Source organism: Carcharhinus amblyrhynchos, chromosome 2, assembly GCF_965287045.1.
Source record: "Carcharhinus amblyrhynchos chromosome 2, sCarAmb.v2.hapA, whole genome shotgun sequence".
Lineage (NCBI taxonomy): Eukaryota > Metazoa > Chordata > Chondrichthyes > Carcharhiniformes > Carcharhinidae > Carcharhinus > Carcharhinus amblyrhynchos.
The window spans coordinates 28,882,587-28,909,318 of record NC_137325.1 but is presented as its reverse complement, the minus strand read 5'-3'; the positions used below and the strand labels follow the sequence as shown (position 1 = coordinate 28,909,318).

General features: G+C 41.8%; 2 long non-coding RNA genes across 2 annotated transcripts in view; both read left to right on the top strand.

Moving 5' to 3' along the window:
• The first annotated feature begins 8,249 nt into the window (after window positions 1-8,249).
• LOC145360456 (uncharacterized) lies at window positions 8,250-9,274 on the top strand. Its single transcript, XR_013889718.1, has 3 exons — window positions 8,250-8,370; window positions 8,523-8,670; window positions 9,038-9,274. It is a non-coding gene; the product is annotated as an uncharacterized LOC145360456 (long non-coding RNA).
• A 65-nt stretch (window positions 9,275-9,339) lies between these two features.
• Window positions 9,340-26,732, top strand: part of LOC145360449 (uncharacterized) — a 108,543-nt gene continuing 91,150 nt past the window's right edge. The window contains exons 1-2 of the long non-coding RNA XR_013889717.1: window positions 9,340-9,506; window positions 13,401-13,702. This is a non-coding gene — a long non-coding RNA (uncharacterized LOC145360449). The remainder of the gene's footprint in view (window positions 9,507-13,400; window positions 13,703-26,732) is intronic.

The window sequence follows — 26,732 nt, the reverse complement described above, 5'->3', positions numbered from 1 at the left end:
TGCAAGAGGAATTTGGGACCTGTATTGTTGGTGGGAAAATCATCACCCTACAATCAGTAAACCTCCTAATTCCTTACAGCTAGATAGAGAAATGTAGACATGGCTAGGCTGCCCCTTGATGGCTCAGCTCAGCTAGTTTTGCCTCTGAAGCAGAAGGTTTGTGAAGAGAAGCCACCCCCCCAATCATAGTCACTGTCACCCCCCCACCCCCACCCCCAAGGGCTTTGGCATGAAACTTTGTGTTCTAGTGTGGAGCTGAGGGAGCATTGCATTGCTGGAGTTCAGTCATTCAGATGAATGATAAACTGAGATCCCGGCTGCCTATTCCTCTGGTGTGCAATTCAGTTGGGTGTTAACAATCCCATGATAAAACTCTTTGTTCAAAATGCAGCAGGAAGTCCTGCTAGTGCCCTAACCTTCCCCAGCCAAACCACAAAAAGCTCATTCATCTCATTGTTTCTTGAGGAATATTCTTGTGTCCAAGCTGTGGAATGTATCATTCCTTGAACTTCAAAATAATTCAGGGAATGCAAAAACTGTTTGAGATATGTGATGAGATAAATCCAAGCCTTTTCCCCCTGACAGAACTATGAATAAATAATATAGAGACTAGTCAACAACTGCTGAATGTGTTATTTTACTCCTCAATCACACTTAAGTTCTCAGTCCAGTACAACATTCTCCCCTAGAGATGAAGAGCCAAAGAATTAATTATATCATTGGAGGTGAGTGAAGCTAGTGATGATGCTTTATATATATAATGATGTAGATCCCATTTCTTGGTAATTTTGCAAATAGCATCGAAGTTGACACATAATTATAGCATTGGTAGATTCACAAAATACATTTTTTTAAATCAAGTAACACAGTATCATTGCAGTCCAATAGCAAAGTTGTAATAAAAATGACACTTCGAAGGAATTACAGATTTTCTGTAATAGTCATGATAACTCTATATTGTATAATATAAAAGGGTTTTCAAACTATAAGCTTCAAAAACAACAGTGCTATTTCAGTTAATGTTCTTGAATCCATTCTTTTGTTGAGGATTAATCATTTGCAGATCTCCAACCCATTACATTTTCAATGGAATTCATCATCATAGAATCCCTACACTGCCGAAGGCAGCCATTCGGCCCATCACTTCTGAACCAACTCTCCATCAGAGCATCTAACCCCTGCCCTACACCCATAATTCTTTATACTTATCCTGCTAATCCCCCTAGTCTGCACATCTTTGGATACTAATGGGCAATTTTAGCATCTGCACAGCTTTGGACTGTGGGAGAAACAGGAGCACCTGGACGAAACCCAAGCAGACACGGAGAGAATGTGCAAACTCCACACAGACAGTGACCCAAGGCCAGAATTGAACTTGGGTCCCAGATGCTGTGAGGCAGCAGTGCTAACCACTGTGTCACTGTATCAACTTTACAATCAAATATAATTTTGACTGCAGCTTCAGTTAGCAGCTGATATGTAAGAAATAGATGAAAAACTTTACCCATTTAAGATTTGGGCTTCTTTAATGATTTATAACTAATTCCTGGTGTGGTGCTGTGCTGTATGAGCAAGGAGGAATGGTTATGTTTCTGACTTGTGCTGAATTAGCTGATCTTATGTGAATGTTCTGCACATTGTATAATTCATCGCAATACTCTTGCTGAGCAGGAAGATTTCCAGTAGTATTTGCTGCCCACAGTCTCTTGCATGGAATCTAGTAGTTTTACAGATTAGTTTTCATAACTCCAATGACATTCAAAGTTTAAGCTCACAGCAAATGTGGCTACTTGATAATGTAGCAGTTCTCATGGAATCAAACCCCGTCAGAAAATGGAGGGAATGGTGTGGGGGCTGCTTGGGTGGGGGGGTGGGGTGGAGAGGGGGTAGTGAAAGAATTCAAAGTCAGCAGTAGGAGGAATATATGGTCATGTCAGTGTGTATATATGAGGGACGAGGTTGATTGTTGGGTTAGGGCTGGTGGGGCTGGATGAAAGCTTAGAGTACCTTATCTGGTATTCTTAATTCCTAATCATGGAAGGAAAAGAGAAAAGTTGAATTTACATAGCATTTTATAGGCATCAGAAGTACCTGGAACAGCTTCACACCCAATGGATTACATTGAAATGCAGCTACTGTTGTTATGTAAGGAAACAGGAGTGGCCATTTAATAAAACATGATCCCACAAATACCAATGAAATATTCAATCGATTATTATGTTCTTCATATTAACTGTTCATCAGGAATCGGTTCAGCCCAACCAGCATGATCCACTGTTACTTTAGTATTGGCAGCACATTATCATTTTAATCCCAGTTCTTTGCCCTATTTCTTAATATGCTTATTTCACAAATTGTTAAGGGAGGAATATTGACAGGAAAACTGAGAAAGCCCTTCCTCAAATAGCCTGAAAGAGATTTCCAATGTCTATCAAAGCCACATGATCAACACGTATGGGCAACTTGAATGTCCAATCAAATTATAGAATTTCCAACAGTGTAAGCGCCCAATATGATATGTTTAATTCATAATGCCTCTTGAGAGAAAATCTTCTATTCTAGGGAAGGTAATACCCCAGCTGCCAGAAAACTTCCTTTACCTCAAAAGGTGCATTGCCTGCACTGACTTATTGATTTAATTCATGTTGATTTGTGTTCTGACCCAAGATGGACAGCTTGGTGGCACAATAGTTAGCACTGCTGCTTCACAGCACCAGGGACCCAAGTTCAGTTCCTGGCTTGAATTTGTGTCTGGATGGAGTCTGTATGTTCTAATCACGTCTATGTGGGTTTCCACCTGGGATTCCTGTTTCCTTCCAAAGTCTGAAAGATGTGCTGGTAAGGTGCATTGACCATGCTAAATTCTCCCTCAATGTACATGAACCAGAGTGTGGTGACTAGGGGATTTTCACAGTAACTTCATTGCAGTGTTAATGTAGCCTGCTTCTGACACTAATAAATAAACATAAAACTTAAATCTTATATCAGAGGATTTACTTTTATACAAGTCTCCACTGATACAGGAGCTATTTATAGAACAGATGTAAATTTGGACATTCATGAATTGTCATTTGGACATCTGGAAATAATACTAATGCCAAATCCATGTTTATTTAATTGCTTACACTCATGTTTATGTGCCATGCATAATTTGTATAGAGGATATGGGGTTGGAAGCTCAGCTCAAGGTCAGGTAGTATGTCATTTCAGATCATATAGATACTTACACTCTTACTTGTGTATTTATCCTCAGTTTTCATGCTTCATCACATTTGCTTTATTGCATTGTGTTCAAAAGATCCTATTATTCTCCTTATTGTGATTATTGATGCTTGCGTTATGTTGATTATCTGTATTTGTGTTTGCTGTTTATACCTCTTGTGCGAAGAATTATTTATCCCTCTGTTCACTTGATTTATATCTGTGTTTCTATCATCATTTATGCTCATCTATCAGGCTTGTGAGACATTACCAGTAGTACCCGAGATTTATAGGGCTGTTTACTCCGCAGTCACGGTTGCTTATGAGTGTATTATTCTGAATACAAATGGGCGGTGGCACTGGGAATCTCACGGTCGATTGCTTTGTACGAGAAGCACATGTTGTTATTAGTGAAGTACTAAAAAAAAATTAACTTTATCAATCACAGTTCATGGGTGACTTCAGCAAGTTGGTGCAAATAACTAGTTATTTATGAACTCAGCGACGTGACAACAGTTAGTCTGAGAGATTGTTGACCTTTGACAATTGTTATTTGAGTACAGCTCCAATCCATGGCTAAGCAACACGACAATCTCCTGAGATCTGAATTTAAAAACTCAGTAAACCACCTGAGAACTGATTGTATGAGGTTAGCAATTGTAACATTAGCTTTGATACAAGCAAATTTATTTCAGTTCTTTTGTTATTAGATTGAGTCAGTATTTATTCCTTAATTAATTTCTATTGCCTCAGTCAAATGTTAGGGAAACTCCCTTTCCTAGCTATAGGATCTTCCCCCCTCCCTGGTAACTCTCTGTTGTTGATTCAGACCATGCAGAATCTTGGCATCCTACCTGACCCCGAGCTGAGCTTCTAACCCCATATCCTCACCGCCAACAAAGATTATTTACTTTCATCTAAGTATAGAATCATAGAATCCGACAATGCAGAAGGAGGCCATTTGGCCCATCACATCTGCACTGACTACAATCCCAAACAGGCCCTATCTCCGTAAGCCCATGTATGTACCCTAGCTAGTCCCCCTGTCACTAAGGGGCAATTTAGCATTCCAACACACTTAACCAGCTCATCTTTTGGGCTATGGGAGGAAACTGGAGCACTCTGAGGAAACTCATGCAAACATGGGGAGAACATGCAGACTCCATACAGACCCACAAAGTGACCCAAGCCTTGAATCAAATCCAGGTCCCTGGTACTGTGAGGCAGCAGTGCTAACCACTCTGCCACCTTGCCACTCTTAACATCATCCATATCTGCCTCTGCCTCAGAGCCTCTACTATTGGAATCTCCATCCATGCCACTGTTACCTCTGGAATCAACCATTCCAATGTTCCCCTGGCTGGCCTCTCCCCACTCCATACATTTGAGATCCAAAACTTTTGCCCATGACCTAACTGGCACCAAGTACCATTCGCACATTATCTTCGTAACTAATGGCTCCCAGTCCCACAGCACTAGGATTTTAAAAATCCCATCTTTCTTTTCAGATCCATTCATTCTCCCAATGCCATTGCTGAGTTTTCAATGCTTCACTGTTGGATATGTGCTTTCAGCTGCCTGAAAGCCCCTTCCTAAACTTCTCTATCTCTCTTCCTCCAAGAAGTTCATTCAAATTTATCTCCCTGGGTTTCGGTCATAAACTCTGTTCGGGGACTATTTCTAACGCTTGGAACCTACCCTCGTCACTCCATCCCTAAATCCATCTCACATGTTGTCGAATAATGTTCCCTCTGAAGCCTATTGAGATTTTACCGGGTAAAAAAGGCACTGCATCAATGCAAGACATTGAACAAACGGGGCTGGGTTAGATGAGTAAACGTGATCGGAATAGGCTTGGAGAGCCGAAGGATCTGCTGTACTATTCTTTGTTCTTTGCAAGTTGTTGTTGATGCGAGATCTGATTTGCGAACATCAGAGGTGGACATCACTGCTACGAAGTGCTTCTTCTCTCCTCCCAATGCAACACCCGAACAAGCCGTGTTCAATTGCAAATGGAAAACTCGGAACGATTGTTGGCACCTGCAGATCCGCTCAGTGTGATTGTCCAGGGAAGGTCTATTAGTCGAGCTGTCGCAGTCTGTCCGGAATGAAATGTTGACCAAAACTTTCAACATCCTTTTCTCTTGTTCAATTCCTATTTTAAAATTAGGCAGGCAGGGCTCAGTTAACCTGACGATGCCATAAATCCTGAAGAAAAAGGGGAAAGTTTCCGGGGGGGGGGGGGGTCCCGTTTCGGTCGACTTTGCGGGAAAATCACCCTGCCTGAGGACCTTTTAGACTGATGGCTAATTCTGCAATTTCTGGGAAATGCGGCATGACATACCTTGGGTATCTGTCAATGGTCCAGGCTGTTTGTCTTTGACCGGAGTGAGTTCAGACCCGTTACCTTTGTCAGTGCTGGAGTACATTGGCCGGCATTCTGAGTTCTTGTCTCACTCGGTAGAGGTGATGCAGAGATGTCCTTTACCGTTTGTTGATGGTTATACCTCCCCCCCCCCCCACCATGCCCCCCCCACCCCCCCACCATGCCCCCCCCACCCCACCCCCCCACCATGCCCCCCCACCCCCCCACCATGCCCCCCCCACCCCCCACCATGCCCCCCCACCATGCCCCCCCAACCCCCCCACCATGCTCCCCGCAACCCCCCCCACCATGCCCCCCCCCCACCCCAAGTCTTCAGGTTCTGATCTGAAGTTCACCCTTTGTTTTAAATGCCTCTCCATCTCTCCTGGGTGATGTCCCTCCCGGGGCGGCTACACAGCTGACAAAGGCGTGCCCTCCCTTCCAAATGAGGCCAAAAAGGCTAAATTGCTTCCAAGCTTTAAAGACAGACTAAGCTCCACTTAAATTTAAATGAAACTCCAGCATTACAAACCAAATCACAACGAATTCCAGTGAGAACGTCCTCCCCGTGTCTGCATGGATTTCCTTCGGGTGCTCCGGGTTCTTCCCACAGTCCAAAGATGAGCTGTTTAGGTGGATTAGCCATGGTAAATTGTTCCTTATACTGGATGGGCCGAATGGCCTCTTCTGCACTGTAGGGTCTCTATGATTCTGAGATGCGACAGAGTTGTTTCAGGGTATGTGCACAGATATGAGTTGTCTTAAGTGTGTGTATGGACAGTCTCAGGGCATGTGTACAATCTCAGAGTGTGTACAAATAGTCTTGGTGTGTGTATAGATAGTCTCAGGGTACAGATAATCTCAGGGTGTGTGTACAGAAAGCCTTTGGGTGTGTGTACAGATAGTCTCAGGGTGTGTGCACAGATAATCTCAGGGTGTGTGTATAGATAGTCTCAGAGTGTGTGTACAAATAGTGTCAGGATATGTGTACAGAATCTGAGGGCGTGTGTACAGACAGTCTCAAGGTGTGAACGATATTCTCAGGGTGTGTACAGATAGTCTCAGCATGTGGACAGATATGAGTTGTCTCAGGGTTTGTACAGATAGTTTTGGTGTGTGTACAGATATGAGTTGAATCAGGGTATGTGTATAGATAGTCACAGGATGTGTGTACAGGAAGTCTTGGCGTGTGTACAGATAGTCTCAGGGTGTGTACAAATAGTCTCAGTTTCTTTACAGATAGTGTCAGAGGGTGTGTACAGAGAATCTCAGGGTGTGTGTACAGACAGTCTCAGGGTGTGTGTACAGACAGCCTCAGGGTGTGTACACAGATAGTCTCATGGTGAGTGCACAAAAAGTCTCAGGGTGTGTGTACAGACAGTCTCAGGGTGTGTTTATACATTGTTTCAGGGTCTGTGTACAGTCTCTGCTTGTGTACAGCTAGTTTCATGGTGTGTGTACAGAGAGTCTGTGTGTGTGTGTACAGTTGGTCTCATGGTGTGTGTACAGATAGTCTTAGGATGTGTGTACAGACAGTGTCAAGGTGTGTGTACCAATAAGAGTTGTCTCACAATGTGTGTACAGATAAGCTCAGAGTATGTGCACAAGATACACGTTGATTCAGGGTGTGTGTACAGATATGAGCTGTCTCAGGGCGTACAGATAATCTCAGGTTCTGTACATAAATAGCCTCAGGGTGTGTGTACACATAGTCTCAGGTTGTGTGCACAGTTTCCGGGTGTGTACAGATAGTCTCAGAGTGTGTACAGATAATTTCAGTGTGTGTACATACAGTCTCATGGTGTGTGTACAGTCTCAGGATGTGTGTATGGGTAGTTTCCGGTTATATGTACAGATATGAGTTGTCTCAAAGTGTGTGTACAGATAGTCTCAGGATCTGTGTACGGATAATCTTGGTGTGTGCAGTCTCAGGGTGTGTATACAGATATGAGTTGTCTCAGGGTATTATAACATAGTTTCAGGATGTGTGTACCGACAGTCTCAGGGTGTGTGTACAGATAATCTCAGCGTGTGTGTAGAGATATGGGTTGACTCAAGGTGTGTGTACAGATGGTTTCAGGATGTGTGTACAGATATGAGTTGTTTCAGGATGTGTGTACACAGTCTCAGCATATGTGTGCAGAGAATGTCAGGGTGTGTGCACAGACAGTCTCAGGGTGTGTGTACAGATATGAGTTGTCTCAGGATGTGAGTACATATAGTCTCAAAGTGTGTGTAGAGATATGGGTTTTCTCAGGGTGTGTGTACAGATAGTTTCAGGATGTGTGTACAGATATGAGTTGTCTCAGGGTGTGTGTACAGAGAGTGTCAGGGTGTGTGCACAGATATTAGTTGTCGCAGGATGTGTGTACAGATAGTTTCAGGGTGTGTGTACAGTTATGGGTTGTCTCAGGGTGCGTGTACAGATAGTTTCAGGATGTGTGTACAGTTATGGGTTGTCTCAGGGTGTGTGCACAGATAGTCTCAGGGTGCGTGTAGAGATATGAGTTGTCTCAGGGTGTGTCTGTGTGTGTGTTGGGGTGGGGAGTGAACGCTACTTCGCTCACGGATGATGAGAAGTTGGGCTGTGAGCGCCTGTGAGAGGAAAGAGTGCGTGAGCGCGTCAGCACCAAAGTTAAATACAAAAGCCTTTTCCGCAGTGGCGAGAGGAGTTTCCTTTGTTCTAGTCGGAGAGGCTTGAAAGAGATCAGAGGGAATGAACCCTCAGACACGCACCGCCCTGCACATTGACGGAGGGCTTGCCATCTGAGGCTGCAGGTGATGTCCATCTCCATGCCTCTGGGGTAAGTTTAAACCTTTTTGTTTTAAGGAGCATTTTCCCCCTCTTCCCTTTCTTGACAGCGCTGCGTGAGGGTATAAAAGGGAAGATTTGAAAAACCGCGCTGGAGAGAGAGAGAGAGAAAGTTGATGGAATGGCCTCTTGTTGTTGTTGCAGGGACATGATCAGTTTAATGTCAAAGCGGCCCCTGATAAAAGTTTCCACGTTCTGACTTCGTCTTGGTTCCACGCTAGGCCGTTTGCGAAGACTGAGTGGAAATAGCAGGACACGTTGTCTGAAAATGCATACAGCAGGCGAGCAACAGGTAGGAAGTGAGTGGCGGGCTGCAGACTCCTTTGTAGCGGCTTGATATTGAACTCGGAAAGCCATGAGCAAGTCTTTTGTTCTCAGTTTGGGTTTAATCTCATCGAAACAAGCTCTCCACTGGCCTGAGGAGAGAGCCAAGGCTCTCAACAACTCCTCACGGGCATCGAGCAGGGGCTTGGCACTGTCTTGCTCTTGGGGATGAGTACTTGGTGATTTCTTCCTCTCCCCTTTGGGGTGGGGTGGCAATGTTACGAAACAAAAGATGAAATTGGCGGAAACATTGTGGAGGTTTTGTCCTGTCTTGGCGCTTTTTAATGAGTTTTTATTTAAGGAGTACAATTTTTTGTGCCTCTTTTGTTTTTCAGCTCGAAGATATCGGGACAATTTACTGGGAGAGAGAGAAAAAAATCTGACAATCAAACCCGAACTTGTTTCAACAAAGTATTTGATCAGGAGCGCTTGCGGGGTCGGTAGTCCCGTTTTCACAGCCGCCGCAATTTATTAAGGACCAAATATCACACCATTCCGGGGTTCTTCTCCCTCCCTTTTCCCCACCTCCTTCAGTGTGTGAGCACCAACATTCCCGCTATAATGTAGGGTTTGTGCAGGGTTTAGAAACTCTGGTGGGGGGGGGGGGGGGGAGGCTGGGGGAGCTGCAGAAGTTGCATTGTGTCCCTCTGAGCAACAGTTTCAGACTCCGGATTGCCAACACAGATTCATCCCCAAAACCTCCCAGCAGGAAACATTGGGGAAGGGAAGGTTGAAATGCTGGGTTAATATCAAGGATTCATGGAATTCGATACCATTCTTATCGATGATGGACCTCAAGTCGAGGTAAGAAAATCTTGTGTTATCACTTGGGGGGGTGGGGAGGGGTGGAGGGATGGGGGGGTGTAATATGAGGACATCTCTTTTGTCTGCGCTTTGAGTCCAGCGCTGGATATTTTAAGCGCAGGAATCATGCTAAATATGGCAAGTTCTTTGTTTAAGGTTGTAGGGGCGAACTGTTCCTTCTTGAACTCATCTCCCTGTCAGCCTTTGTCTTGTTACTCGCTTCCTCATTCTCTTTGTCCCCCTCCCGGGTGTGGGTTCTCTCCCTCTATTTGGACAAGGGGCAGTCTGAATAGTTTCACTGTTCGCACGAGAAGAATATTTGGCTTTTCATATGGACTACGCACCGAACTTCCAAACTTGCCCCAAATGGGTTATGACGCGACCTTAGGGAAGAGAAGGTTTGGCAACATGTTGATTTGCAGTCGCGCGAATTAACGAAAATAGTTTGCGATGCTTTGCGCTGCTCTTCGGATCACTGGAAGCAGGACAAGTGACTGCTCTTTTTCTCGCATTTTCGTTCAGGGATGCTTAATCTTGGTGTTTCAGATCAAAATCCAGTTGCAGTATGGAATACATTTTGTAAAACAGCCCAATGGTTACTGTACACTAGATTTCGAGTGCAGTTTACATTGCTGGAGTTCAAACAATAGATTATACTGACTCCGGCCAGATACATTGCATTATCCGACCAGAATTTCACAACACATTCTTAAGTAAGGACAAGTGAAAGTGAGTTGGAATTGGGGTAAGTCAGTTATCATGAATTTTCCGACTAAGATATGGAGATTCCTTACTTTCATCGATTTTAAACAGTGAGTTCAGCCACTCCCTGTTTCTTTTGTTAGTCGGGAACTCCTCGTGAGAGGGGGACCATTGTTTGGACCTGATTTCTCCAGTTAATAATTCGTAGATTATTTTTGTAGACTGGTCAAACATTGGATTTTTTAAAACCGATTCCTATTTGTCTCCTGTGTAACTCTATAATACCTTTTCCCCCAGAATTATTATTTAAAAAAGACAAAAACTTATTCCACAGCGAAAGTTTAATAAAAATAATCATTTCCTATGTGTCGAATGCATTCAACATTTGAATTCACACGAAATATATTCTGCCTTATTATTAACTCAAGGCAGGTATAACTAAGAAGTGTAATTGTGGAATATATTAAAACCATTCCAAAAAACAACTAGACTGATCACTGCGTGCATCAAACTACAATTCCATTGATTTTCTTTAATGCCAGCTTTACAGTCAAAGATTGATCACATTTTTAGCTGCTTTCCCGCCGCCGACGCGTTTTCCTTTCATAAATCGTGTGACATTTCAGTATTCGGCACAAAGAAATGGTTTGGAATGAAACGCAGTCCGGATCTGGTTACTTCAACCCACTGGCAACAGATAAAATCAGGACCTGGAAAGTGTATGTGACTACATTATTTTTGCATCCACATTGCACCTGCTGAAAGGCAGTAAACTGATTTTAAAAAGTTGCGAGGCAAAGTGAGATTCCATCCCTTTGTTTCAACTGACCAGGGTAAAAAAAATCCCTTTATCTTTAGGTAGCTTGGGTCAACATAAAAGTGCAAATTGTTTTCGTTCCTCCCGTTTTCTCTTTCGTTTCCCCCATTTCTTTCTAATTCTTTTCTGTTCTATTTTCTCTTTCTTTTCTCCCCCTTTTTTCTCTTGCCTTCAACCACAATTCAACGCAATGCTACCACTCTACTGACGGAATCTTCAATTGCTGGCTCTCACGGAGTCGCAGTAAGAAGTCTCACAACACCAGTTGGACTTAAACCTGGTGTTATGAGACTTCTTACTGTGTTTACCCCAGTCCAACGCCGGCATCTCTACATCATGACTCACCGAGTCACACAGAATATTGTTGAGATTTGGAGGAATATAAAATGAATGAATGCTTTGGAGGAATCAGGAGCGCAGGGGATCCACCAGGTAAATTCCCATATCTTAGAAAGAAAGGATTTAATAATTATTTCTTAGGAATTCTTGCAAGATCTGTAATGTGAAGTTTGACTTTTAACACGAAATGAGATTGCCAATTTAATGCTAACTTTACAAAAAGAATCATGGTAGATATGACTATTTAAATAAAGACACTCTTAAAAATCTATTTCAAGTTCCAGTTTTAATGGAATTAATCCCTTAGAGAGTCCATTTCAGTGATCAAGTAAAAGCTGTTTCTCAAATCAAAAATTAACTTATTGGAACAATTCTTTGGGAAGGTCATTGGAAAAGATTGTTTCGCTTTGATTAAAATTTCCCAATTCTTTGCAGAGTCTAATAGGAAGATGAACTGTAATTGGAAAAGTCATGCATTGCTTTCCCATCTAACTCATGAGTATCATATCAACATTGAATCTTCTTGTGACAACCATGTGGGGAGAGATAAAAATTGACTCCCCTAATTTACCATCTCCAGGTTTACCTGTAATAGGTCAAAAGCAAATTATTGTGGATGCTGGAATGTGAAACAAGAACAGAAAATGCTGGAAAATCTCAGCAGGTCTGGCAGCATTTGCAGAGAGAGAGAACAATATTTCAAGCCCGCTCTGACATAAAATCATCTAGGCTTGAAACACTGGCTCAATTCTCTCTCCACAGATGCTGTCAGACCTGCTGAGATTTTCCAGCATTTTATGTTTTTGTTAGTGTTAGCTGTAACAGGGTTTCGTTGTGAACATAATGAGGATTTGCCTGGATAAAACTGCATAGTCCCACTATCTCACTATTCAGATTATAAAGAATTATTCCGGCAGGTTTTCTGAGTTTAAATCAAAAAATAAAAGACATTTATTGGCCCAACTTCCTGAATTAAACAAGGTAAATTGTAACCCTCATTCATATGTCACATGCACTCCTTGTACCATCTCCACACATGTTATAAATACAAGACATAAAGATTTTTACAGATCCTGAAATAAATAAACAATCAAAGAAATGTGCGTTCAACTGTCCTTTGGCTGGTCTTGATGTAATGCTTCTACAGCTGTTTCATTCAGTTGTTTTCCTGGGTGTAGTTGTACAGAATGGATTTCCATATTTAATTCCCCAAAAATTCTTGGTTTGCCCTAGGTTTTCTCTTCTGCAATATCCATGCACAATATTTTCAAGACAGAATGAGACATTGTCCTTTGTAGCTTATCAGTATACTTTTCTGATCTCTGCCCTCTGACCTAGTAAACGGTTCTTAAAACACTATGTTGACTATATTTTTAGAGGAATTTGATTACATTGTCTGCTGTAGTCATTATATTTGATGTCTTATCTCAGAAACATTTGATGATTTTTAAGATAGCGTGAAAGCCTATAGGAGAAGAGGTCTTACATATTCCTCACAAAGGGGTAGAATGCCAATTCCCTTTGCATCCCGCTTGGGTGGAGTACAGTTTATTAAAATCCAGCCAGGATAAAAAGTCACTAGAAAATATATCTTTCTCTTCAAAAAAAATCCTTCTAACATTCTTTTGATCCATTCTAATTAACCCACCATGAGGAAATCCCTCTGTTCAGAGTATCTAACTGTTTTGTATCTATTTCCAGATCGTATGTTGAACTTTCACAATTAAGCTTAAGCAACAAACTTTTAAGTGGTGTTTTGTCTTAACAGCTTTCTGGAAGTCAAGGCACAGAACACCTTAATGCTCCCTAATGTCCATTTGAGATTTCACTTCTACTTTTTGGTCATATATTGGTTGCTTTCTTGGCGATTTGATTCTTGTTCAACAGAAAGTTAGCCATGGATGATTTTACAGGGCACAAAAGTGTTTACTTCATTGAGGATGCTTGATCTGATGTGAAATAAAAATGAAATTTGTCAAAATGTTGTCAAAAAGATATAATAATGAACTGACTGAAATGTTGTTTTCTTCTGCTAGGGAAGCACTCACTGGAACACGCCTGGATGAAAAACCTATGGATCTTTACAACTTTGAAGAGCCGAATGATAGTGGATTTATATGCTTAGGTGCAATTAAAGACCCGCAAGTTGATGGAGGAATTTACACGACATTTTTTGAAGGGTTCATCCTTTTATTGAATCATGAGAGGGCACGTGTAGGATATAATGAAGCTTGATTTCTCTGGCAATTATTTTTACAAATTGGATCTGGGAATTATTTGTTATGAAGATGATGACGTTTGGATAATTTAGTTGAATGGGATTCTTGATGACTTTCAGGTATGTCAAATTATTGCTCTGCATGTCTCAATATCTGCACATTGAAGTCAGCTAAAATGATCTAGTTTCTTAAAATCCTATATATTTTCACTATATAGTGATAAGGTAGAGAATTTAGGTGGAGAATAAGACTGCACAGATAAAAAGTAATAAAGTATTGTCTCTCTTTCAGGAATTTACAAAAAATCAGCAGCCAAAATTTTTTCATTTTTGTTCATGCTTTTCTTCAATTATCTCTAAATGGATTCAGCTACATGCTGGCTGCTATTTATATCTATAGTTCAACGACCATGGCTACAATATCTGTTCTGTTTGTGAAGCTTTTGGGCAAAATTTAGTTGAAAAGTAATTTGATACTGACATATTTCTCCAGTAAAGGTGGGGGGCGGTGCGGTGGATGGGAGAGGAAGTTAAAGTGAATTAAAATATTTTGGGTCAATTGCATTGGCCGACTATACATGCAGATAATGCATAGATCATCAAGAGACATGAGAGAAAATATCAATGTTATTGGCTTTCACTGCAGTGGAGCATCCTTGCTGTATGCAACACTGACATTACTTGAAATTTTTTGATGCACTATCAGAGAGGTGGGCAGATGTTAATCCTCCCACCTCCCCTCCCCCCGCTAGTGAGTTTGGTGATGATGGGTGGATGTTGGGTGCAGATCCTGCTTTTATCTTGACTAAGTCTGCAATGGGAAGATTTGTGAATGGAATTCCTGTCTGCTTAAGAGCCACATCTGCTACCTCTGATATTAACCCAGCAGTGGGTGCAGGGAGCTTCTTCATGTGGGTAGCCTGACCAGCGAATCCGTGTAGGGTTGCTGGCAGGTTCCCAAGGGAGGGTCCCTTGTGTAAAAGCACTCTGTGCTTGATTGAAGGACCCAGCATCAGGGAATGGAACCAACTGAAAGTCAGCTCCCTGTCCTTGTAGTTGACCACCACTGCCTCCTTGCCCATGACCTTCACCCTGTGGCTCTCCCTCCACTGTCACTTACCTGTGGCTTGAAATCCACTGACAATGCCAGGTCTTAGGTGTGTGCCCACTGTGTCTTCCCAAATAGAGGCGATGCAAGGCTCCAGCTGATGAAAATAATCTCTGTCTCCTGCATTAACTATTATCTGGTGGATGAGAGTAATGCAGTTGATGGACTTGTAAAAGGCATTTCAGAAATTGTTACATAGCAGGCTTGTGAACAAAATAGGAGTTCATGGAATGAAAGGGGCAGTGGCAGCATGGATACATAATTGATTGAGTGAATGGAAACAGAGGATAGTGGTGAATTTTTTTTTGACTGGATGGTCACTATTAGGAACTCTATTTTTCTTGGTATCAATTATATTAACCTAGATTTGGGGGTATGGGGCACAATTTCAAAATCAGATGACTCAAAATTTAGAAGTATTGTGAACTATGGATTGTGTTAAACTGCAAAAGGACATATTCAGGCTGGTTGAATGGATGGACAAGTGGCAGAAGGAATTTAATGCAGAGAAGTGCAAAGTGATATATTTTGTTAGGCAAAGTGAGAGAAGGAATCTGGTTATTTATCAGTGTCGCAAGCAGCCTTATATTAACATTGCAATGAAGTTACCTACAAAATCCCCTAGCCATCACACTCCAGTGCCTATTCTGGTATACTGAGGGAGAATTCAGCTTGGCTAATGCATCTAGCCAGCAAGCCATTTGGACTGTGGGAGGAAACACACAGACACAGAGAGAACGTGCTGACTCCACACAGACAGTGACCCAAGCTGTTGATAGAGTTCTAAAGACAGTTCAGGGCAGTGGCATCTTGGGCACATGTGCACAGATCACTGAAGGTGATGAAGAAGTTGGGGAACATGGCTAATATCACATGTAAGATCCTGAGCTTTATATATAGGGGCATGGAGTACAAAAGAACATTATCATAAACTTTTCTAAGACACTGGTTTGGTCTCAACTGGAGTAGTGTGTCCAATTCTGGGCATCACACTTTAGGAAGGAAGTGGAGGCATTAGTGAGGGTTCAGAAAAAAAATCATGAGGATCCTTCCAGGGATGAGGAACCTCAGGTATGTTGATTACTTGGAGAAGTTGGAGCAGGTCTCCTTAGATAACATCAAGAAACAATTTTATAGAGGTATTCACAATCATAAGGGGGTCTGAACAGTGTAAATAGGGAGAAGGTCTTTCCATTGACAGAGCGATTGTGAAGCAGTTGACACCAATTTAAAGGTGAATGCCAAAAGAAACAACAGCAGAATGAGCAAAATCTTTTTCACATAGTGAGTGATTAGGACCTGGAATGCACTGCTTGAGAGTGTGATGGAAGGAGACTCACTCAAAGCATTCAAGAAAGTATTACGTAATTAGCTGAAGAGAAAAATATCAAGGCTAAAGGGGAATAGGTCCAGATTAATTGCTCTTGCAGAGAACCGGCACAGACATGATGGGCTGAACAGCCTACTTTTATGTTGTAACTATTCAAGGATTGTATGATCCCATGATCCAGCACTCACAAGTTTTCAGAAATTGATCTGAAATTAACATGTGCTTAGTGTACGGGGAAGGGACAGTGATTGTGAAGTTCTAACTGAAAAACTGTTTAACCTGATAACAACATGAGAACATTTAAATAAGTTGATCTTTTCTTTGCTTCACAACATTCTGGTTTGTCATCTTTTTGTCAGATATTTTTTGTTATTTATACATCCTGTGGCTATCACACGCATAACATTGCTAGGTGATATATATATATTACTTGTAAGAAGGCAATGGTGTTGTTTGTGAAGAATCAGACAACGCAGTATTCTGTCTCTCGCTTGTAAAGCTCACATCTAATCATTGTGAAAGCCTCATATATCTCCCTCTTAAGTAAGTTTATTATTGAAAGGGTTTATCCAGTTCAAATTCCTTAACTGTTCAAAGTAACCTGTAGGTTGGGTGAATCAGTAATGGGCTGTGCTCCATTGACCATTGTGTCCTTGGCAAATAAAAAGTGGATGTGCTTACCATAAGACCATACGACGTAGGAGCAGAGGTAGGTCATTCGGCCCATCAATTCTGCTCTGCCAATCAATCAGACTTTGACTGATGTGATAATTCTCACCATCGCTTTCTCACTTTATTCTTACAGCCCTTGATTAGTTACTAATTAAAAATCTGTCTATCTCAGCATGAGATACTTACCTCAGGATAACACAATTTGTATGATGGTTGTGAAGTTTGGCATGCAATTGTAACATCATGCAATTCCAAGATTTCTAAAGTCCTGGAACTATCACATACTGTCATCAGCAACATATTTGTTTTCTATAATTGTGCCAGAAAGAAATTGCCTTCCATATTAAATTTATCAAGTTGAAGAGCCCTGACTGAATGGATCAGTTTATGCAAACAAAGTATTGATTACCTCAACCAAGATCCAAGTTTCAAACATTCATTTGCATCAGCCTTTAACAATGTGTTAGACGCATATGTCACACCTCTTCCATTGCTGAGTATTGCAGAGACAGTTGTGAAGAGGTCTGGATGTTTATGAAAGAAATGAAACCCAAGATTAGAGATGGCACAGTGGTTAGTACCACCAGGGAGTTGAGTTTGAATCCCAGACTGGGTCACTGTCTATGTGGAGTTTGCATGTTCTTCTCCTGTCTGTGTGAGTTTCCTCCGGGTGCTCTGGTTTCCTCCCACAGTCTGAAAAAATGAGGGTTAGGTACAATGGCATTGCAAACTTCTCCCTCAGTATGCCTGAACAGGCACCGGAGTGTGGCGGCTAGGTATTTTTCACAGTAACTTCATGGCGATGTTAATGTAAGCCTACTTGCAACACTAATAAATAAACTTAAACTTAAACTTAAGAAAGGCAAACTTGCAAGGCAAAGAAAGCAACAGAGAAGAATGCAGGGCTCCTGAGAAAGGGGAGGCTTCTGTGCCCAAGGCTTCATCGATTAACATGCTTATATTTCCAGCATGGGATGAAATTTAGTTTTGTTTTATATTTTAAGTTTTTATTTTTTACATTATAAATTTAGAATTGGCTATGATACCCTATCTAGTTGGAAGTTTTGTGTCTCATGTACGCCTGTTCCAGATACAAGTCTATTTGATATTTGATTGGCTTAGATATGATAACGGGTCAAGTTGCAATGTAGATAAATGCAAATTACTGTGGATGCTGGAATCTGAAACAAAAACAGAAAATGCTGGAAAATCTCAGCAGGTCTGACTGACAGCACCTGTGGGGAGAGAATAGAGCCAATGCTTTGAGTCAGTTTTTTTCTCTCAGAGTACCAACATGGCTGTTTTCAAAGTTATAAATAGAATTCCCTCCCCACACCTTGCTAGCTCATTTTCCTCCTTTATGACTTGAAACGTTGGCTCTATTCTCTCCCCAGAGATGCTGTCAGACCTGCTGGGATTTCCCAGCAAGTTGCAATGTAGAATGGTTAAGATAACAATCTGAGTTACTGAGAAAGCAAGATGGCAATGGAAAGCATTTTCAACAAGGCTTTCATGTCTTTGTGAGATATTGACTGGTGACAGTTTGTTTATGCATGATCCAATCTTTTACCTGCACAGTAACCTTATGGGAAGCCATTCTTTTCAGTTGCAGTTATTGTGATTTGCTGCTTACTTAATATTCATATTTGAGCCAATCAAGAAATGTGACATGGTGGATTTTATGTACATCAAAGTGTTAAAAGATGAGACCAGATGCTAAACCTCTGTTTGAATAGATTGAGTTAAAAAGTTTGTGTGGGACACGTTATAAATTTGTTATGGTTTCACTGAAAACGTGTTACAAGTTTGGGAATACATTGGCAATACAGCTTTCAAATAACCTGTCATTGAAGAGTAACAAAACTCATCGAATCCCTACAGTGCTGAAGGACACCACCTGGCCCATCGAGTCTGTACTGACCACAATCCGACCCAGGTCCCACTTCTGCAACCCCACATATTTATTCCACTAATCCTCTGACACTGGGGTCACTTTAGCATGGCCAACCCACCTAACCCCGCACACCTCTGGACTGAGGGCAGAAACTGGAGCACCTGGAGGACACCCACACAGACACGGGGAGAATGTACAAATTCCACGCAGGCAGTGACCCAAGGCTGGAATTGAACCCGGGTCCGTGGCGCTGTGAGGCAGCAGTGCTAACCGCTGTGCCAAAGTGCCACCCTTTTCATCTTGTTATTAAAATTTGCCTCTCAAGTTTATAAGACAACTCTCTTTTTTTTGGGCGAGATTCCCCAGCTGTGCATGAGCCAAGATCGGAAATTCTCATCCAAGCTCAACAGACCTTTAAATCATCTGCCAAATTTCCTGTCTCTCTTGTTATGATTCCTGTGGCCAGCGAGACGGGAGAATTTCGGCCTGAGTGTGGACATTCCTCTCTGCCTGCGGTATGTTCGGTGTTTCCAGTCAAACCCACCCCTTGCTACCAGGAAACCCTGGCGTGGTGCGTGCCGTTAGCTGGTCCATAAGATCTCACTGGTGTAAACGGCAGTAGGATTTTGGTGCTAATTTCCAGCCAATGTAAATGATTTATCTGTATAAATCCCTGAGGCACACGATAGACTCATTCAAAAGATTTATGCCACTATGTCCCTATTTCTTTCCGGATCTTACATAGTAGCAATAAGAATGCACAGTCAACTTGGAGAAGCTGAACATTGCTAAATCTATTTGTGTTAGCAAGGGAAACAGGCATTACACTCAAATTACATAGTGATATGTTTCTATGTGATTTACATCAATAGAACCTGGGCAGAAACAATAGGAAGAGGTTTGCATGATGACAGCATTTCTTTAAGACAAACACATAATGAAATGCTTCATGTAGTGATGTTCACCCATGGCTCATTCAGAGACAATTTTTTTAAAAATCCAAAGTCCCCATTACAGATTACTGATCACAAACTTCTAAGATTATTCACTGCTCCCAGAATGAATATACTGTTGCTGCAAAGAAAACACTGATTATTTAGAAATGAAATGAGTGGGCCATAATTTTTGCATGGCACTTTTGGATCCTCAAAGGTAATCTCTCAAATCCATGCCCACCTTTCCTGGAACTCCACGTTTGAACTCCAGTCAGGTTTCTGTTTCTCTCACAGCACTGAAATGGCTGTTATCAAAGCCACAACTTCAATTCACTCCCAAAACACTTCTCAATCTCGCTTTGGTCCTTGAAGATACTCCTTAAATCCTACCTGGTTTGTTATCTGACCTAATATCTTCTTACGCGCTAGGTGTCATGTTTTGCTTTATCATGCTCCTCTGAAGGGCCTTGGGATGTTTTATTCCGTTGTTGTAATTTTTTTTAAATGAGAAAAAAGAGGAATCTAGACTTTTCTTGAAAGCTATGAATTTTTTGCCATGCCTAGCTGGACTGTGGGTCTGGTTCGATTACTTCTCTGTGCTGGCAGAACTGATCTCAACATGGGTGATGACAGAGATTTGGATATTTACAGCTGCCTTCTATTCCCCGGATTAGGATTGCTATCCAGTGAAACCCCCAGATTGACGTGAGCTTGTGTGTGTGTGTGTGTGTGTGTGTGTGTGTGTGTCATACAGCCACACAACTGGAGCCTTGCTGTGGTGCTTCTGTGGTTGAACAACCTGCTGACCAGGCTTGAGGGCAGAAAGTAACGACTATGATAATGGCCATAATGGAAATGGTATGACTTCTCACCCCCGAGTAAAATGATATGCTAAGTATTTCTTTGGGAAGATAGTAAGTAACATTGTTGCTTAAGACAGTGGTATTACTGTAATTAATATGGATTTAATCCAGTTACTGAACTCAAAATAATCATGAATTTCCCTCACCTCTCCACACACACAAACACACACCCACTCGTTCCCCAGACAAAGAAAGCTCGGCATTAAGTATGAAGACTTTTTCAGTAAGAAGATCCTCTGCGCTCGTTTATGAAGGAATTGTAAAGGGCATGTTGCTTCAATGTTCATTGATGTCAAGTTGAAAAGGCTCATTTAAGTGAAGCTCAATTACCATCAATTTCTTGCTGAAAAATAGACTTTCTGAGTTAGGTGAGGATTGTGGAGTATTTGGGTTTTAAACTGTTCTTAATAAAAATGGGATCAAAATTTCACTTGTGTGTCACTGAAACTGGTCAATGCAAAGATTAATAGAAGAGCTATATTTTACATGTAATTTTTTAAAATTTAAGTATGAGAGATGAATCTTCCAGCAAAGGCTGAGTGAGCTTTCTGTCCCTCCATGCCCAGTGTAACAACTTGTAAATGAGATCAGTTTTTTCAACTCCCTTATTGTTGTCTCCAATCACTGCAATGGCAATAATAACTTTGCAATGAGGTTAATTACTGCTGTTTGAAAGCGATTGAGTCTAAAACTGATTGAGTCTAAAATGGCCGTGAACTAACTTGAATGGCTGAGGATGCTGTTGAGCCCTGACAGGGTGTTTCCTCCAAGTGTCAATTCTTCAGGTTGCCACCTCTCATTGGTTATCTATAAACAGATGCAAAGTTCACCATTGTCCTAATGGCCAATGGCTGCTCTGCCCTTTGACGCGGAGGGCTGAGTATTAGTGTTTTAACCTGAGGTTCACCACACTCTCAGACCAGGTTGAGAAGGCAGGTCCATCATGAATAACATCAGCCAGTATTGGAATTGAACCCACATTGTTCTGCATCACAGTGTAGCAGTCAGCTGCTTGTTTGTGTTTGTACAAGATTTGATGGAACTCAATCTTGCTAATGTGCCTGGGCTGAAGCCTTCATCATACCTATAGTTAAATGGCCAAAAGTCAGATCAGCTGCTTGTTACATGTCTTTTCATTTTAATTTCCACTTAAGTCAGTGTCCTACAACAATTCACCAAGACTCCTTCGACAGCACCTTCCAAATCCACAAGGTCTACCATCTAGAAAGTTAAGGGCAGTTGATGCCTGGGAACACAACTATCTGCAAGATCCCCTCCAACCCACACACCATCCTGATTTTGAACTATATCGCAATTTCTTCACTTCTTCCCTAACAGCGCTGTGGCTGTATCTACACCACATGGACTGCAGCACTTCAAGAAGTTGGCTCAGCACCGCCTCCTCAAGGGCAATTAGGAATGGGCAACAAATACTGGCCTAACCAGAGATGTCTATATTCTATGCAAGAATAAAAAAAGATGTTCGATGAGTGGTTGATCTGTTATTGCCCAAAGTCAAAATTATCCGCAGTAAGTTTTATTTAGATTCAAATCTGGACCCAGAGAGGAAGGCTGATAAACTGCATTACACTGTCCGTTTACAACTCTTTAAAGAAATGTTTCCCATGTCAGAGATCTCCTTTCCTCTCTTGGAGTCATTGATTCCTTGTTAGGATACAGATTTAAATACAGCCATCTCCTGGTAGCTTGTCCAAATGGCACTCAGTCATTTCTGTTGGGTTAGAGTTAATGGCACTTGGTTATTCAAGGTAATCCTACCGACAGTCTCCTCACCTAGTCCCATCTCTGCATACTTCAAACAGGAATTGCCAGATAGTGATTAGATCCTGAATCCTGGTCAATTTTCCTCTCATACCACCAAGGATGCTAAACTCAATTTTCCACCATGTTTGCAGAGCTCTGCTAATTTGGCACAGTAAAAAGTCTGACAACACCAGGTTTTAGTCCAACCTATTTATTTGATAATATTCTCACAAGCTTTCGAGGGGACAGCCTCTTCGTCAGGTGACTGGAGAGTTGAACTCTCCATTCACCTGACGAAGAGGCTGTCCCCTCGAAAGCTTGTGAGAATATTATCAAATAAATAGGTTGGACTAAAACCTGGTGTTGTCAGACTTTTTACTGTGTTTACGCCAGTCCAACGCCGGCATACCCACATCAATTCGGCACAGAGCAGATATCGGATTTGGACCCTTGATTCAGCCACACAAGCTTCAGTGAAGTATGTTTAGCCAAGTATTTTGCAACCCTGTTGACATTGTCCAGCCTGTTCAAATGTTTGCTAGAAACAAAGGCATTGGCTGGAATTTCACTGCCCACCCGCCATGGGAATCAGAGTGGGCAAGGGGCGGACAATGGGAAGGTCCATTGACTTGGGTGGGATTTCATGATTTTAGGACGAGCAAGGCCAGAAAATCCTGCCCATGAGCTCCATGTTCAATTCAGCAAAGGTGTATTCCTATGAAGAACAGAAGTTGCTCTACCATGGGAGGATTAAGCAATCTGCCTGTTGTGTTCAAATGTGTGAAGCATGTGGGGATATTACTTCCCAGTGAGTATTAATAAGCGTCTGCATAAAATTTGACAGAATTGAATACGTGTGATTAGATGGACTGTGTAGTGTTGTCAGATGTAGGTGCAGAACTAGTGCTCATCAGATATTGAACCTATATCAATTCTGCTTTAGTTTGCTAAATGTTTTAAAGCAATTAGGGTTGACACTATTTCTATAACTTGCATTCTGTTCAAATGGCTCCAAGCTACTTTCTTTTCAGGACTTGGTTCAGAATAGACAGACATTTGAATTTCGCTCATTTGTTCATTACTTATTTATTATGACCACTTAACTAGGGTGAAATTCTTGGGCTTTTGAAGCATGTGTTGAAGGAATCCCTGGGGCTACCAAAGCAAAACTTAACAGAGCAGACACCTCAACTGTATTACCCAGGAAGAAGAGACGGGCTATAATTGAGTCATCAAACATGGTGACTGCTATAGATGTTAACATTTTGAACAGTTTAGTGTGGATTCATCGGCTGAATCAGTACAGAATGATTTTGTGTAAAATTGCTTCAGTGATGTAATATACATATAGAAACAGCAGCTTTTTATTATTTAATATGAAGGATTTAACTTAATGGAATGAACAAGGAAGCTAACATGGCATGACCAATTTCACTCTGTGGAAAACATTTTTTTAGGACAGCTCTTTATTCTTTATTCTCATGGGGTGTGGAGATAAGCTCACAGCCAGTTCCTCAAAATCATTGACCTTTTTTTCACAAGTACCATTAAGTAATTTGATTACTGTAGGTAATACTGCAGGTAGATTGGCCATGCCAAATTTGCCCTTAGTGTCCCAAGATGTGTAGGTTAGATGGATTAGCCATGTTAAATGTGTAGGGATACAAGGACAGGGTGGGGAGGAGGCTTGGATAAGATAATCTGTCAGGGAGTTGGTGCAGACTCAATGGACTGGATGGCCTACTTCTGCACTACAGGGATTCTGTGATACTGTGTTGGACAATGGTTCAAGTTGATGTCAAATAGATTAATTGATTTCTGCATTACTTTTCTCAACTAGAGATAGCAAACCAATGCAAACATTTGAGCTATCCTAGAACACGTATGTGCAGCATACCAGTGGTGATTAGCTGAATGTAATAGTGGCATAGTATGGTCACTGTTAATGTTCTATTCTATATGGAGCTGGACGCTGAATTTGGGTTATTGGTCCATATGATTAGGTTGGGTTGTTCGGGAACCAGTCTACATGCTGCAGCTCCTGAGCTGCTACACAAACACTGCAATTTATGTTATAATGCAAACTCAGTTCAGAGAGCAATTGAAGAATATGCTGAAATATTCCTTTACTTGAATTGTTCAACGTATGCTCTGATTTCACATGTACTTAACATTTCTAAATACTCATCATCAATCCATACTATTGGAAACTGAAAAATGTTTATGAATGCATACAGTTGTGCTAGAGAGATCTGTGGAGCATTGTAATTTATCATATGCTTATCACAATAGGTTTCTGACTTAGCATTAAGGATTTATCCATTGTTAACTTCATGTGCAGCTATTTTGCATATAAAAACACAAAAACAAACTGAACTTCAAAAATGTAATTAATTGTGTTGTGTTTCTTAAGACATTTTTCTTGTCATGCTTTGAACAATCATAATGATATTGAATATTATCAACTGTTAAGATCATACTTTGTGAAAGTGGGCACAAAACCTGTTCATGATCATAGAGTCCTTACAGTGCAGAAGTAGGCCATTAGGCCCATCGAGCCTACACCAACATCAATTCCATCCAGGCCCCATCCCCGCAAACCCACACCTCGCCAATCCCTCTGACACCAGCTGGCGATTTAGCTTGGTCAATCAACCTAACTTGCACATCTTCGGACTGTGGGAGGAAGCTGGAGCACCTGGGCAAAACCCATGCAGACATGGAGAGAACTTACAAACTCCACATGGGCAATCACCTAAGGCCAGAATTAAACCCAGGTTCCTGGCGCTGTGAGGCAGCAGTGCTAATCACTGTGCCATCAAGCCACTCATGTTGACATGTTGCTGTGGGCATTTAAATTGTGGACATCTTTGACCAATAGTTAGTTCAACATGGACTTGAATAAGGGTACATTGCAACCACTTGTGAAGTTTGCATGTATCATTGTTTAAGAATGAATCAGCATCTGAGGTATTGGGGATCTCTAGACTGTTGTTCTCCAAGAGTCAATTTGAACAAAGGAGAATATTTGAGTCCAAATTGGGGCAGAGATGAGAAGGAACACCCATTGTCAACTGCCATTGTATCATGATGGTGTGGACCCCAGAAACCTGTGATCATGTGACTGTAATTAGCCTTCAGACACTAAGTTTAAAATATTGCAGTTTCCTAATTAAAGCAAATCCAGCAGAGAAACAGCTGAAACACCCAACACATCTAAAACCTCTGAATCATCTAAACCATCACAGCTAAAAATCTTCTAATGCATCCAAAGCACTGTACTTGTTCCAGCTTCGGAGTCTACCTGAGAACCAATCTACAACTGACATTGCAGTTTCATACGAATCCTGTTTCTAAAAGTCCTTTACTTCAACTAAAGGATTAACTTAACAAAGAAGATATTACGCCTGTAATGACATAGAGACTGAGTTAAATCCAATTTTTATAATTACGGCTTTGACTTCACAAAATCCCTATAGTACAGATGTAGGCCATTTGGCCCATTGAGTCTGTACTGACCACATCCTACCAAGGCCCTATTCCCGTAACCACATGTATTTACCCTGCTAATCCTCCTGACACAAGGATCAATTTAGCAAGGCACCTAACCCACACATCTGGAATGTGGGAGGAAACTGGAGCGCCTGGAGGAAACCCATGCAGACATGGGGAGAACATGCAAACTCCCACAGACAGTGGCCTGAGGCCGGAATTGAGCCTGGGTCCCTGGCGCTGTGAGGCAGCAGTGCTAACTGCTGTGACTCTGTGCCTTATATGTATTTAGCCTTTGTGTGAGTGATGGGATGGGATTTTATGGCCTCACATGAGTGAGATGGAAACTCCTGCCCAAGGTCAGCAGCCATTTCCATTGTCCTCCCCTCGCCCGCTCCGATTTCCTGGTGATGGTGTGAATGAGATGAGTGATTGAGGCATTGGGCAAGATTCTTTGGTCTCCTCTCAGCGTTTTTCTTGGCGGAGGGAGGTGGCATATTGTTTGCTGGTGGTGGAATCCTCTGATCCTGCCAAGACCAGCGGGAATTCCCATTGAAGCCACCTCATGTGGGAGAATTCTGGTCTTTCGTTTTAACCACCTGGGAAAAGTGTGTGATCATAGATTTCTTTATTTTTAAAATAACAAAAAAATCTGCTGCTGGAATTTATTTTAAATGAGTAAAACTCACTGAGGGAAAGAAAATACATGTTACGTACGCACACACATCCTGATTGCAGGCTGTTGGGAATGCATAACAGTCTGTAATCAGGATGTGGGTGTGTATGTTACATGTATTTTGGAACAGACCTGGGGACTTGCCTGGGATTTAAGTCTATGGCAAGCAAGCCAATGTATGCCTAATGTATGCAGCCCCTCTTTTGAATTTAGCTTAAATCCCATTAGTGGGCCCAGGACTGAAGTCTCTGGGCCCGCTAACATCCCCTCCCCCCACTGCTGCCCCCTGCCATCCCCCACCAGGAGTATTTCACTCCAGCAGAATTTACTATATCTCCCCACTTGTGGGTTGCTGGTAGCCCAATCCTTTTGGAGTGAAGGGGGGCAGTTGGAGCCCCCTAGAGGGTCAGGTAGCG